We start from the raw sequence: 15,490 nt of genomic DNA, 5'->3' as shown, positions 1-15,490 counted from the left end.
CTTGTCGCTGTATGACCGAGACATTTAATAATGTTGCATTCACTCACTGATAGTAAACCAATCGTTGACGAATTTTATTTTAGATAATATATCCCCGATCATTTGGCCATCACATGATTAGTTAGTTTGGTTTAACGCCATTTTTAACATTATTCCAGTCATATGTCAGCTGGATGTTGGATGGAATCCTGACGTGATGCAGGCTGTAGACGTTTAGACGCAAACGGATTGTGCTGAAAAACCTAGAAACATAATTGGGGCAAACCAAGTTTCGAATCACAGCATAGGAAATTGCGATCTGTAGACGACTCCCCCCTAACACACACACACCTCCCATCATATAATGATGACAAATAAATTGTCAATGTTGTAGAATAATAAGTTCATATTATTTGCCAAAACCGAATCCAAAGTTAAAATAATCAATCAATACTTAGGCCTTGAATGTTGTTACCTTGATCAAACAACTTATATTCTGTGGTGACTGTATGAGAGTCAGTAACTGACAATGATACATTCATGTTTCAAAATATCCTCAAAGATTATCTTGATGTGGTAGGATTTGTAACGATAACTGCAAGTAGTAAGTTTTGTGTCAGTAGTGATCATGATAACCATGTCTCAGAAACTGACAATGATGAAGCCATGTTTAACAAAATCATGAATGTTGACATAACCTTTGACTTATTTTCACTAGAATCTGGATCCTCATACTAAAGAAAGTGTATAAATATTGTCTAGTTTGATGAAAAAAGTATTTATTCTTTTTGTGTCAGGTGGTCAGATTCGGGAATGTGACTCTTTCTGTGTCATCCTTCCTATACTTGCTCATTCTTTATTTCACTAGTTTACCTGGTCCTGACATATCTACAGGCTGACATGGTGTAGTGGCAGTGAATAAGATATACTAAGATGACGACTCTATGTATGGCCCTGCATTATAGTTATCCATACAGTGATGGAGACAGGTGGCAGGCAATACGTAGAAAACACACGGTAGAGGAATCATTGTGTAAATAAAAGGTAAAATTGCGGAGGATATATATGTCATAAACACCATCTGTTACCAATTATTCTCATGTGGCACGCCGAACATTTCTGTTTTCACTGATCTGTTTCACATAGCATAAATTCTCAAAAAAAGAGGAAACGGATACGTGGTACCCTGTACCCTGAAGATGAAGCCATTATCATCCATCTTTATTTGTCGCATTGCACACGATTCTGATGATAGTCACATTTGTTTATTTATTTCATTTTACACCAGTTTGATTATGGATATGTCTAGCATTTATTACTTTTGCGTCTCTTGTACATTTTCCATTTCTATTAAATATATACTTCCAGACCAAATTGTCTTTAAGTTGTCTTTGCACTTTAAGTGTATATATATATATATATATGTGTGTGTCAGTCTACACCAGTATTAACTACCTGTGACATTTAACCACATTGTAAAGGGAGTCTGCCCCACCTACCAAGAATCATATGAAAGTTCCTTGTCCCCCTTCTTTTTCCATTTTCTTATAAAGCTCTTTAATAAATATGATAAACCTCTGTCAACTTAAGATGCAGCCCTGGCGGGTACCAACAGAACACTTAAAACAAGAAGATGAAAGTCCACATTTGGTTCTAACACGGGCTGTTTAATGAGAACACATTGAGGCAATAATGTTTTAAAACTTGCCAGAAATCCCAGCCTTAGGTAATGAATGTTGGAAAAAACAATAAAGAGGCAATAAAATGTCCCCCTTTTCTTTCAACAATACTTCTAGACAACAACCTGTAAAGCGAACCTGTGATCTGCAGTGGGGTAATTTGCTCTGATGCCAGCATGAGCCACACTAATTATATTATTATTTTCACACCAAATTTGAAGCCTTTTATTCAAAATGGAAGTAAATATTTTGCAGAGAGTGTCAGTCAGTGATATACCTCTATAATTGTTTGTATCGTTCTTACTGCCAGATTAAAATAAAGGGCATATGATATTTTTTTACCCCAGCTGTTTGGGAAGTGTCCACTGTTAAGAAAGTTATTGAACAATTGTAAGCAGCTTGATAATTATATGCTGGGCATTTTTGAATAAATCTGCAGCGAGTCCATCAGGTCCTTGAGTTTTATTGTTTGGTAAGTGTGTGATGCTGGAGCAGATTGACAAAGTGCGTTACCCACTGTTCATCTGGGATAGTGTCAGAAATTCCTTGTGAAGCTCTGTTTTCTTTAAGAATTTTCAAGATCACATTGGGATCATTTCTTGCATCTATTAGTTTGTCTTTCTGTTTGCCTAAATATATCTGTTTCTTTTGAATGAAGGATCTTCTGAAAAGTGATCTTAATTACATAAATATTGAAATATCTGTGTTATTCTATGTGTGAGTGCAGTATAGTGACACATCTGTGTTATTGTCTCTGTGTTCATTATCCCACCAGGGTGGTTGAGTATTATTTCTCTGTTCAAAACACCACAGTATAATTTTCTTTGTGTTCTGCAGCTTGATGAAGCATTTGCTAAGAAGGCTATGGTTTCATCTATGTTGTTGTATATCATATTAACCAAAGTGGAATGTAAGTTACTGACGAAATTGCTAAAGTTAGTGATGAAGCAGTTATTCGAGTCTTTATTCCATGAAACCTTTTTCCATGCTTGTGTTTCTTGTTTGTATCTGTTCCTTACGTTTGAAGTGCATGTGGGCAGTTGGAATATGGGTATAGTATTGGACTTTGCTTTGCTATGTCAATGTCAAGTGAACAGTTTAAAGAGAAATGACAGGACGTGTCTAATGTACCAACCCCACAATATGGTATGTGTGGACAAAGTGATGATGAGGCATCCATATCGTCTACAGAACTACCCCCATTGTGAGTGATACATGTATACATGTAAATTCACCTGCTGTGTCATTGAACATTCTGCCATTTAATGTAGGAATATGAAAGCAGTGATACAAGTCAACTAATTCAACGCCATAGTTATTGTACACTGAATTATCTTTAGAACATCTTGGCAAATCAAACTGATCACTTGGATAATCATCGGAGTCATTTATGAAGTCAGCTGGTTATGATTATCAGCTGGTATATGGTCTAGAAAGTCCTTGATTCTCGCATTTAGGTCACCACCTAAGATATGTTTAGTTTGGTGGTCAGATGTGATAGCAAACAAATACTGTTCAAATGTTGAAATACCGTCATAATCAATATCTTTATATATTGGAGAGATTTAAGGGAATAGGTAAGGGAATATCAAGATAGACACGATCGATAGATGTTTGCTCTCCTTTCCTTTGAACCACCAACATATTTTACAATACCTTCCGAATGGAAAGACGCTTATACCTGGACAATAAGCTATCATTCATATGGAGGCCTTAACGGCGATCCGGATGAAAAGGGAAATATTATGAAATGTTAGTGAATGGCGCCGCGATTCGCTTTGCAGAGTTGCGCCCCTTGGGCATGCCAGAAACCTATGATAGTGGGTTCGAATCCCGGTTCGCCACGATTATGTTTCTAGGTTTGTCAGTATTACACCCATGCTCAAGGGTTTCACCGAAGTGGTAAACGTCTGAGACCTGCATCACTTCGGGCTTTCCTCCCACATTAAGCAGACACGCTGCGTTATAACTGGAATACTGTTAAAAGCGGTGTTAAACCCAACTCACTCACTCATTCGTTGTGTTTCACATAGCCAAAGAGACAAATACATCGGGAGGTTGTCCAGAGAAAAATGTTTTTTACCAAATGATTTAAGAAATAAATAACCCTTAGCAAAACAAGTGAGTTTGGTTTTACGCCATTTTGAACAGTATTTCAATTATATCAGCTTGGCGTGGGAGGAAAGCCTGAAGTGATGCAGACATTTGGGCCCTGGCACTCCTAGGGGAGGCATCTCTACACAGCGAAAGGCCAACGTAATAAATATCGAGTGAGACAGAGGTTTACTCGTTTGAAAAGTATTTTGTCTTAACACTACTTATCAGCTGGAAGGTCACCACGCTGTTATTTTACGTATGACGTTTGTGTAAGAAAGACACAGGATGCAACTCGAATAAATTGTTAAGGGTAACAGTATTCCATTGTGACGTGTTTAATAGGGCAACGTGCTACTTCGTCTTCCAGCCTTTTGGTGTGACGCAAGGACTATCTTCAAAGTGGAAAGAATGCCTAAAATGAACTTCATTGTATTTCAGGCCGCATATAACGGCATGTAAATTAGACCATGATTAATGTGATGAATAGAACATAACGGCACGTACATGTACATATATACATACATATAGGTTATAGGACTTATAGGTTTTCGTTATAATTGAACAGAAAAAAGTAAGCTTACTAAAGACGCTGGCTTTTCTGCTGTTGAACAGATTACAAAATTTGTGTTTTTTAATGTGAGACAGACAACATAATATTCATTCTCTATTTTATCGAGGTAACATTGATTGTTTTTCCTTTCTATGGGTTGGGGACAGTTCCATCGTCCAACCCCCCAAAAAGGGGCGATGATTTAACGTTCTAAAAAGTAATAAATTTATCCATCTATTTCTAGGTAAAAGTTTCAGTTTCAACTCCGTTTCAAATTCCTTCCACTTTGTACCCTTTGAAGATGCATAAATGTCAGACATCCCTGACTGAAAAATATGATCATCTCTTCTTTTACTTTACTATATATTTTACCAAATATACAAACAAAACTCATCCAGCAAACAACAATTGTAGCCATGGAACTAAACATAGACTCTACACATGATATATCTATTAATGTTATGTATATTTACATGATCGTGGTATAATAGTGTGAACATAATACAAGAAAGTTTCAACGTGTGGAAACCAAATATTATAGGTAGGGTGAGATCATAAACCTTTATACTTTAATACTTATACTTTAGTAAATACTTTATTACCACGCTGGTCCACGCATCGCACACAACGATGGTGCATGTACCCGTCCGTTTTTTGTCTTGCTAGATTTAAAAGGTACCATGGCTTTGTAAAGATATATTTCGTGGCGGTTGGCTCTGTATATGGCTTTTGAATTAATTTTCTCTTAATGTTTACATTCCATAAGTATATACGGTTTCGTATGCTTGTTGTTTAACGCCGCACTCAGCAATATTCCAGCTATATGAGGGCGGTCTGTATATAATCGAGTGCGTAAAGCTCATGTTAAATATTCAACTTAGTTGGTCAGGTAATTTGTTTGGGATTGCTTCTAAAGTCTGTTTGGAAGATCAGTATTTTTGTGAAACTTAGCAATTGCTGAGAAGATGACTGTTGTGTTTCAAGGTTGTAGTACTAATGTGATGTTGTTTATGCAGTGTTGTATATAAATTAGATTTGCCACTATTGATTCTATTTATTATCTTATCTGAAAAGACCGAATTTGTAAAATGTGGCATTTTGTGATTGGCTTAGTGAAAAGGGACTTTATCCATATGGATTTACAATTTTGATTTAGAATTTGGAAATTTTGCTTTTTAATATATTTCATTTGGTTTGATTTTTACTAGTAGTGAAGTTTATGGAAGGGGTGGGTGTGTGGTTGCTGTTTTGGCTGCCAGATCCGCGAGGGTTTGACCCATGCTACTGAAACAAACCCTATATACCCAGGTAAAATAGTTGAACCATTAGATTAAAACTGGAGTACAGACTGGAGAACAGACCTGACTCTAGCAAAATGAAATAAAACATTAACAATTAATTCAATTTTAGTCATAACATTTCGCAAATTACATTCGTGCTAAAACTCCAGCTTGGCAAGAAGTATGCATACCATGGTCTCTGTTGTAATCCTATGTACTCCAGTTAGGACTGGTCCATTCCCAAGTAGGTGTTGTCTTAATCAATCCCCTCCTGGCCTCCTCCCAGGCTGTGTAACAACTGGGAATATAGAGGTGTGTGACAAATGGGACGTGCAACTAATAGGAGATAACCAACCCACAGGCAAATTGTTGAGTACAATGGGTTTCAATTTCAATTTGTTTCCACCGTTGTCTCTTATGTTTATGTTGCTTAATCTTATTGCTCATGTCAGTGTTCCCAAATCTACAATGGTGAAAGAGAAGCAATGGAATACTTCTGGAATACTATGGTTTGCATACACTGTTGAAACATCGTGATATCAAGTGACAAGTGTAGGAAATAAGGCGAATGAGAGGATTATTGCTTGCAATAGGCTTTTTGTTAATTTGACATTCAGTTATTGCCGAGTGTAGTGGTTATGGTTGTTATGTTGTGTGGAGTGTGGAGTGTGGAGAGTGGTATGTGGTGTGTGGTGTGTGGTGTTTGGTATGTGGTGTGTGGTGTGTGGAGAGTGGTGTGTGGCGTTTGGTGTGTGGAGCGTGGAGATTGGTGTGTAGTGTGTGGTGTGTGGAGAGTGGTGTTTGGTATGTGGTGTGTGGAGTGTGGTGTGTGGTGTGTGGAGAGCGGTGTGTGGCGTTTGGTGTGTGGTGTGTGGAGTGTGGAGAGTGGTGTTTGGTATGTGGTTTTTGGAGTGTGGTGTGTAGTGTGTGGTGTGTGGAGAGTGGTGTGTGGCGTTTGGTATGTATTGTGTGGAGTGTGGAGAGTGGTGTTTAGTGTGTGGAGTGTAGTGTGTGGTGTGTGGAGAGTGGTGTGTGGCGTTTGGTGTGTGGAGCGTGGTGTGTGGAGCGTGGAGATTGGTGTGTGGTGTGTGGTGTGTGGAGTGTGGTGTGTGGTGTGTGGAGAGTGGTGTGTGGCGTTTGGTGTGTGGAGCGTGGAGATTGGTGTGTGGAGAGTGGTGTGTGGCGTTTGGTGTATGGTGTGTGGAGGGTGGAGAGTGATGTTTGGTATGTGGTGTGTGGAGTGTGGTGTGTGGTGTGTGGAGAGTGGTGTGTGGCGTTTGGTGTGTGGTGTGTGGAGTGTGGAGAGTGGTGTTTGGTATGTGGTGTGTGGTGTGTAGTGTGTGGTGTGTGGAGATTGGTGTGTGGTGTGTGGAGAGTCGTGTGTGGAGTGTGGAGTGGTGTTGAATGTGGTGTGTGGTGTTTGGTATGTGGTGTGTGGAGTGTGATGTGTGGTGTGTGGTGTTTGCTGTGTGGTGTGTGGTGTGCCATCTGAAGTTAACCGTGAAAACTATGTAAAAATGCTGGACATCCTCACGCATATCACCTGTCTGACACTTGGAGGTATGACATTTCACGCATGAATTAGGCATCTCCATGGACGCCAAATGTGTTCCCCTTTTTGCTGATCTGTTTCTTTATGCATGTTAATTGGAACATGTGCTCGTATTGGTAGAGTCAAAACAAGGTAATTTAATCTTATCGTTTAATGTATCGTTCAATAACCACCAAAGAGCCAATTCCTTTCCACCGATCTACCCACCTGAACCAGATATACAAGATAGCACAGCAACAAAAGGAACTGGCGTGTTTTATGATAATATCAAAATAACTGCATGTCACGAGGCAATGAAGAAATTATTGATTCGGACGAGCATGAGACATGATACTCAAATGAAAAGCGGTCGGGTAGGCTCGAGGTTAAGCGTTCGCTCGTCACGCCGAAGACCCGGGTTCGATTCCAAACATGGGTACATGAAGCCCATTTCTGGTGTCCCTGATGTTGCTGGAACATTGCTAAAAGCGGCGTAACACCTCACTCACTCACTCACTCACGTTAAGGGGAAGCAGCCGAACTGGTTGATTCACAATGACGTCGCAAAGATGATGAACCAGAGGTGTCACTATAATCACTTCTGGCTGTGGCCCCTATGAGCTTGAATGCACCTTACGTCGCATAAACTCCCGTTGAATGGAATTCCAGAACACCACAAGTGTGTTCCGCAACTTCTACAATGAATCCGGGGCATGGGATAAGTGTCCAAAAACGTTGTCCATCTCGTCCCATGCTCGATCGGGGTAAGATATGCAGAGCAAGCAGGTTAGGGTAGAATATTAACATTATTATGTACAGGATTTTGCTGTCGTGCCAGATGTGGTCTGACGTTGTGTTGCTGTCAGATCACACTGGGGCCATGTTGGTGAAGAAACAACAGCACCACAGAATGGATTATCTCATCTCTGTAACGCGGGGCATTGAGATTCCCGACAATAAAACCCAACTCTGATTTCTGTGTTGCTGTTATTACCCAACAGGACCGATCTTCAACCATGACGCGGGTATCACTATCAAATAGTGATGGACGTGATCCTACTGCTGTGAGGGTTTGGGTACCTTTCACAGGAACCGGCGTCAGCATGAGAAGTTCTTCATTCCAAAAAGAAGATGGCGAAATGTCAATGGGCATGCTGACACCGAGCTCCTGGGCGAAGTCACGGAACAGGTAGCGGGATGTGACACTGAACTCATATCCTTTGCTCGACATAAAACGCGTCAACTGGAGCCTGGTGCAACCTTTCCCAACGTCAAGAACTGAAGTCTGTTCATCTGTAAACTATACAAATGTCCCCTAGTCAAGTTAAGTGTAGATGAATTAAATGTCCTACGTACAAGGCAATGGTACACTCTTTTCGAAAGTACCTGATCCCACTGGTATTATCACTCCTGAAAACTTAGATGTATCACACAAATCTTTCGTCTTTTCCAATGGGCGTATGACACCTATAATTAACAAGTTTACAAGTCTCACATCAACGGGTAAATCAAGATGATGCATTCATGTGTCATCCTATATCATAGGGTGAGCAACAGCTTCAGTCACTTCTCGTGTATTTTCAAAGCAACATAACATTTTTAGTTCCATGTTGGCAAAAGATAAGAAAGAATTATGATAAAAGTTTGAATAGATATGCAAGGTTATCTTTTAGCATTACAAACCGCAATATCATCACAGCAGAAATTTATTTCAATTTGTACCTTAATGTCAACGATAAATAAAGCGCCGAGTTGAGGGGTCTTTCCAAGAATAATCTTTATATTTATATTGTTTAAACATATACATCCTACTGGCACAAGAAATAATTAAGATACAATGCAATTGCTGAATTCTAAGCTAATTCTAAGTTTGGATGAAACATTTATTTTTGCATTTTGCCTGATTTAAACAGGAATTTTCACGAAACCCTCAAAACAGTTCATGTAGTTCTTGTGTTGTTACTCATTTCTAAAGATAGTCTTATAGGCATGCAATAAGGATGTGGATATTGATACGCGCACATCCTTTCTATCCAGTGAACATATCCATTCTATGGCATAAATACACTCAACCCATTTGCTATTAGATAGCGTCCTTTTGGGACCGCTTCGAGAGACACCACTCTAAAACAAGCCGTCCAATCAAACTACATTCATCATTCGAGACACATTGGTAGAAAAAGATGTATGTAGTAGCGATGTTCATAATGTAATAGAGATATTTTTATATACCTAAGTGTGAAAGACTGAGAATTCACGAGTTTCAAAACTGATATTTTCACAGTAAACGTGATTTGTTCACTGCAGTGAAAATGACCCTTTGTCGGAACTACATGTAACGCAGTTACCAACACATGCGCCTGTCACATGCGGCAGAAGCGAGGCTGCGGAACAGGTACATGTTCGTGTTAACAGTGAAATGGTTTTTAGCATCTAGTTTTTAGATTTAATGGATAACAGTTCTTGTCATGTGATAAATAACATGCGCACTTACCGGGTTTGTGTGCAGGAAGCTGTGTCTGAAAAGGTCATTGTGTGTAGATTTTGCGTAACATTTGATATTTTCCTTTTCACATCACGATATGGGAGATGCATCAAATTCCACTAGACACGTGGAATTTATCCTCATTATAATACACAGATGAGCCATTATAATACACAGATGAGCAAACGCATTGTGTGTATTATGAACTCCTCTGTCTTTAACATTTGGAAAACCTTAAACGACAACAGAGCTTTGGTGTCTCCACAGACTCGTCCTTGCCCTCCTCAGGGGGACATGGCGATGTCACCTCTGTTCAGGTGGGCGTCTCTATCATCAGCAGCACCAAGAATCAATAGGCATAGGCAAGACAAATGGATGAAAGCAGAGCCGAACAGGATCATTTTTGCGTTAAGTCGTTACGCAGTTCACATTACAGGTCGAAATGTCCTACAGTTGTCACTCTTGTGTTTTCATATGGCAGCTTGGATACACATCTCTGTGTTGATGTAAGATTTCATATTTGATATGAAAATTGCATATACCCATAAACACGTACATCATAGCCGATAAATTAGATAGTGTATGAAACATGTTGCTCTCATAATCAGCGAGATATTGTCATGCGTGTGTTGACAGGCTGATTAATGATAGCAGTAAAATTTAACCATTTACAGTCACCCATTTTTACATGAGCTACTAATATCCATAATTGACCTGAATGCATTTTAAATTTCCAAAAGTAAGTACGTATTGCCTGATGCTGCACAGCCGTACTCCTGTCATGCGATCTCAGCCTGTAAACATTCTTTGGTTAACATTCCTTCAAGGAACCGTAGCGCCTAAAATGTTTAAACAACCTTGTTTTGATAACCGTATTTAAAAAGATATTCAAGAAGGCTACGCTTAACTGTGAGACCACTGTGAGAGTCGGCCCTACGTGATACACCTGAAAAATATTCCCCGAGCCATTCGCACTACACCTCGCACTTTTAACGACTCGGGCTAAGAAATGCATGTCCTGGGGCTAGTTTACACCTCAAACAGGACCAATTTGAGCACATTTATCAATCACCTGAATAATCCTTGCCCATGTTGATTGGCTTATTATGAGCAAAACAGATCACAATAAGAGTAATCTCATATCTGTTCGTTTCATTGAATGAAAAGCTACCTAATCACACGTCCGTACAATGAACAGAATACCATTAAGCTTTCTGCATAAAACATTTCAGCGTTCAAAAACGGGAATACATGGTACAAGTCAAAACGGAGAAATCCAACCGACATCATTTTTTTTACCCAAACTTCAAATTTGGAAATGCCATCCACATTTACTACTGATGTCTTCTGTACAAAGCAGGATTTGATGCCCTAGTTGCAGCATTATCGCTATACCATCATCATAAGCATCATTTGGTGATGACAACCATATATACAAAACGTCATCGCTGGAGAATAGTCAGCCTCGATTATCTGCAGAAAAAAAACAGATTCCAGTGAGTGTGAAAGGCAAAAGGTGATGATAATGTTATAAATGGAACAGTGATAATCAGTGATGACACCAGGTGTTCTCGAATAGTTGAAGCATGACCTGCTTTACCGGTAGCATACAGGTTCTACTACACTAAATCAGAACTGGTTGTGACAGTGCGGTTTTCGTAGGGAGCCTTCAGTACAGATCAAGAGACATATGCAGGCTGTGATTGGATGATATTGTGTAAGATTTTTATGTCTTTTAAATGCACATCCATCCAGTAATTAAAACTGCCCATATTTTTCAATATTTGGTGCTGACTTTTTGAACAAGATGACTTGTGCTTTATGTGAGCACAGATATTTTCAAGCAGGTGATATTTGGTGCGGAACTGGGGTTGGTGTGTTCAGCTTCCTGTACTCGGAAAAGGAGCTGGGTAAACTAGCCAAAATTTGTGTTTTTATTGCAGCTTTAAGGCCAGACTGTGCACATATGTAAATGTTATAACGTTACTATAGAAGTCTATGGGAAAACATTTGGTTGTGTGTAACCTGTAGGGTAAGTGCATATTTCAGCATTTCCTAATTTATATGTTTTTCTGTATATCTATTGCCATGGAGACCTTTTGGGATAATTGTAGAGGCAAATTTGAACGCAAAATGGGTGAAGCGAGTGGGAAATGGGGTTGTAAGGAATGGTTGGGCTGCCGTGATAAGCAGGGCTATGGTCGTTGCTTCTTTTTGTGGCCGTCAAAGGCGCGGACAGAGGAGAGAGCTCACAGAATAGCCCTCTGCATTGTGCATAAATGCCTTCCAGATGGTTTTAGCAACACTGACAACTTTGGCAACAAAGTTGAAGTGAGCCATCTCTGTCATAACGCCTCTTGTGTGAATGTTGAGCATTTGAAAGTAGAGTCCCATGAAATTAACATGGAGAGACTTCACTGTCGACAACAGGGCTTGTGCACCAAAAGTCATAAACCCTACTGTTTGGTGTAAGTTATGTATCTGATCATTATATCTTTCTGTTTGGGGCAATTTTTAAGATGGATTATCCTATTTTGGGTGTAAATTTCTCAAATATGCATTTCTTTTCAATAACATGTCTTTCGAATAATGAACTTTTCTACAATGATGGAGTTTGAATAGTTCTAACTTTTTCCTTGCACGGCGGTCCTTACTTTTCTGTGATTTCTTGTATGTTTTAGCTTTAAGTACTTTATTATGACTTTTGCTTATCTCATCATCTATTTTTCCTTTTGCAGTGACAGCACAGCCAAGCCCTAATCGAAGATTGCGAATTGACTTTACCGGACTCTGGCAGTTGACGCTATGAACAGCACTGTGAGCTCTACCTTGGAAGTTACGAGCAAAGGTGGTATCGCGAGGTAATGACCGGCGCAATGCCTTGTTTGTTGCCTCACACTTTTGACTATTGAGGTTGAATTGCGTCTTTTCGATCATGTTCGGCCCGAGACGAAAATCAGTGCATTTTCTCAAATTTTGAAAGTTAGTTTCATTGTTTCCAATTTTGAAGTTTTTATCTAAATATTTACTTTGCAATAACCAATTTTTCTTCTCCCCCTTGCAAACAAATGACTGCCTTCTACATTTTCTGTGATCACCCATGTAACAGTTTGCAATAGCATCAGAAGTACATGAAAGAGATGTCTTCAACTTTGTCAGGTTACCTGCATGACTTGAGTAAGCAGCTGAGAACTCAGCTGCACATCTGGATGCACAGTCTAAAGAAAATGTATTTGCCAAACTTTGTTTGTCTTTTTTGGTTCTAGCAGGCATCATATCCACAACAAATTTAGAATTTTTAATAAACTTTCTATGGCTGGCCGAGAGATGCCGTGTATCGAGAAAAGTTTGTGGGGAAACATCCATATCACCTGCTTCATACATTTCAGAGAGAGCTGTGTGAGCTGCACTGTCAGCATCTGTTGTCAAAAATTCTACCTCAATTTGATCTTTCTTTAAGTCCCTGAAACACTCTGCAGCTAACTGTTTTTCATTACCAATTGATTCTGACATGTGCAAATCAGATGTGCAGTCTGGGTTGTTGACACAAGAAATGTTGTCAACTAAACTGTGCTTTGAACAGAGCTTTGATTTTGTGTTTAAAGCCAAAATTTGATGATCACTAGTTTGGTTCTCAGTGGCCACATAGGTTACCTGAGTGGCTGGCTGAAAAGGGGTTTTCCCAACACCTGAACAAAGTGGATTGTTGTACATTGCATCAGTTGATAAACTAATGTTATTTAAATTTGTTCCCCTGTATTTATTTATTTCCCTTATTTCCACCCTCCTGGCTCTCATATCCTTTGTGTTCTGAGATTTTATATTATCACAAACTCTGTTCGCAGCTTTCTGCATCCCTGAATGGGATGGTGGAGGTATATCGGCACTCATGCACAGGACACGGAAACTCTCACTTCCAATGGGACATTTTGAGAGGCCTATCTGAAGTCCAGTATTGGCAGTGGAAGATCAACGTCCCCTTCTCATTCCACTACCCTCTACCTCCTTGTACAGTTTATGGTACTCTGACAGGTATGTACAGTCAGTGCATTTAAGTCTCTCTATCCAGTTAAGTCCCCACTGCTGTTCATTGTCTATGTCCATGACAATGTCCCCCTTACACATAGGCGAAGTCTTGGCGTGCTGGCGGAATGCCTCATTGTACAGTTTGTCAGTCTCTCCAACATGCAACAGGTGGTAAACATCAGCAGCAGTCCTGCAGATTAAAGAAAACCCATTGACTACTTTGAAAACTTCTAAATAAGCCTTTTAAGTATGTGATAGTGTTCGACATTTCTGAATTATCTCCCCTGGCAGATCAAATGCATATTCTATTTCTATCCCCCTCAAGCCCTTAATTAGGGTGTAACAACACTGTTTTTTATATGGTATTGAACAAACCACTCATATATGTATGAGAATTTGATCCCTTGCTGTACCTAATAACTGAAAACTGTCCATTATATTAAACTTTTATTAAGTGATCTCGTTAAAGGACAAATACTTGAACTTGGTAAGTTTATCCACCCATATCATTTAGCAGTGAGCATCTTGTATTCCCTACAAGTATTTCAAAGTCTAGGCCAAAGGAATAAATAGTTTAAAGTGTTATTACCTTTCACTTTTTGTTTTCAGGGAACTCTTATCCTCCTCAGGGGTGTTTTCCTTCCTTGGCCTTAACAGACGGTACGGTTCACTTGTCAGTGTTTGAACTTGCTGGACACCAGCCACCCCTACACTGCACACTTTCTTGTGGAGCTCAGTTGTCAACCTGACAGTTTTTGGCACTTTAAAGTTGCTTTGCTTTTCACTGGTGAATTTTTTGCCTGAATTCCAAGCTTTATGTCCCATTCTAAAAGATGTTATCGAATTCCTTCGATGTCTCCCCATGTTTCAAGAGTAGGTTCAAGATGTTGACACTATGAATTTTTCTTTGGAATGAAAGCATCAACATTGGTTCTTGACCTCCCATAGTTAAAATACCAAATATGGACCTGTCATTTATATATTGGCCTATGTAAACAAGGCAGGGGTACCAGTTCCAGCAAGCTCACTGAGTCCAGCTTCTTTTATGACTTAAGCTTATTAGTGTCACAACCAAATTCCATGTTATGTACCAGACTTTGCTATCCTCAGTTGTTATCAGCAAAGGTCAGCAAACAACTCACCATTAATAAATTAAAAATATGAAAGCCTAATTTGCTTTGAATTTCCAAGTATTGTCTATCATACGGGGTCGAAAAGATACTTTTGGGGGGATATGTTCGAAGCAGCGTCTGGCAACCATGGAATTGACCTGTGAACCCATCCTTGTGTGAAACAAGAATAAACAATAAAGGCCTGTGTACTGTCATAGAAAGTTCTTTATTAAAACAGAAGTTCATTTTGTAATCAGTTGACAAAATCTAAATAATTTAACCCTCACAGCTCTTTTGGTACATCAGATATGTGTATATGGGTGTCATATAGACCTGTCAGATAGGAAAAAGTATTGAACTTGAAACAATTTCCATTTGTTTCCAAGAAGCTACATCTATTTACAATGAATACATCACAAATTTGACAAGTGCAGTTTTAGACAGTTGTGTCTACAGGTTCTACTACACTAAATCAGAACTGGTTGTGACAGTGCGGTTTTCGTAGGGAGCCTTCAGTACAGATCAAGAGACATATGCAGGCTGTGATTGGATGATATTGTGTAAGATTTTTATGTCTTTTAAATGCACATCCATCCAGTAATTAAAACTGCCCATATTTTTCAATATTTGGTGCTGACTTTTTGAACAAGATGACTTGTGCTTTATGTGAGCACAGATATTTTCAAGCAGGTGATATTTGGTGCGGAACTGGGGTTGGTGTGTTCAGCTTCCTGTACTCGGAAAAGGAGCT

At 39.3% G+C, this 15,490-nt stretch overlaps 1 long non-coding RNA gene across 1 annotated transcript; it reads left to right on the top strand.

The window, feature by feature from the left end:
* Window positions 1–11,577: 11,577 nt before the first annotated feature.
* Window positions 11,578–13,509, top strand: LOC125377793. Its single transcript, XR_007219818.1, has 3 exons — window positions 11,578–11,633; window positions 12,340–12,462; window positions 13,447–13,509. It is a non-coding gene; the product is annotated as an uncharacterized LOC125377793 (long non-coding RNA).
* The last annotated feature ends 1,981 nt before the right edge of the window (window positions 13,510–15,490 follow it).

This window comes from Haliotis rufescens, unplaced genomic scaffold (genome assembly GCF_023055435.1).
Source record: "Haliotis rufescens isolate VD_foot unplaced genomic scaffold, xgHalRufe1.0.p SCAF_10, whole genome shotgun sequence".
NCBI classification, from domain to species: Eukaryota; Metazoa; Mollusca; class Gastropoda; order Lepetellida; family Haliotidae; genus Haliotis; species Haliotis rufescens.
Note: the sequence above shows the minus strand (reverse complement) of the source record. Positions and strands in the feature narration are given on the sequence as shown.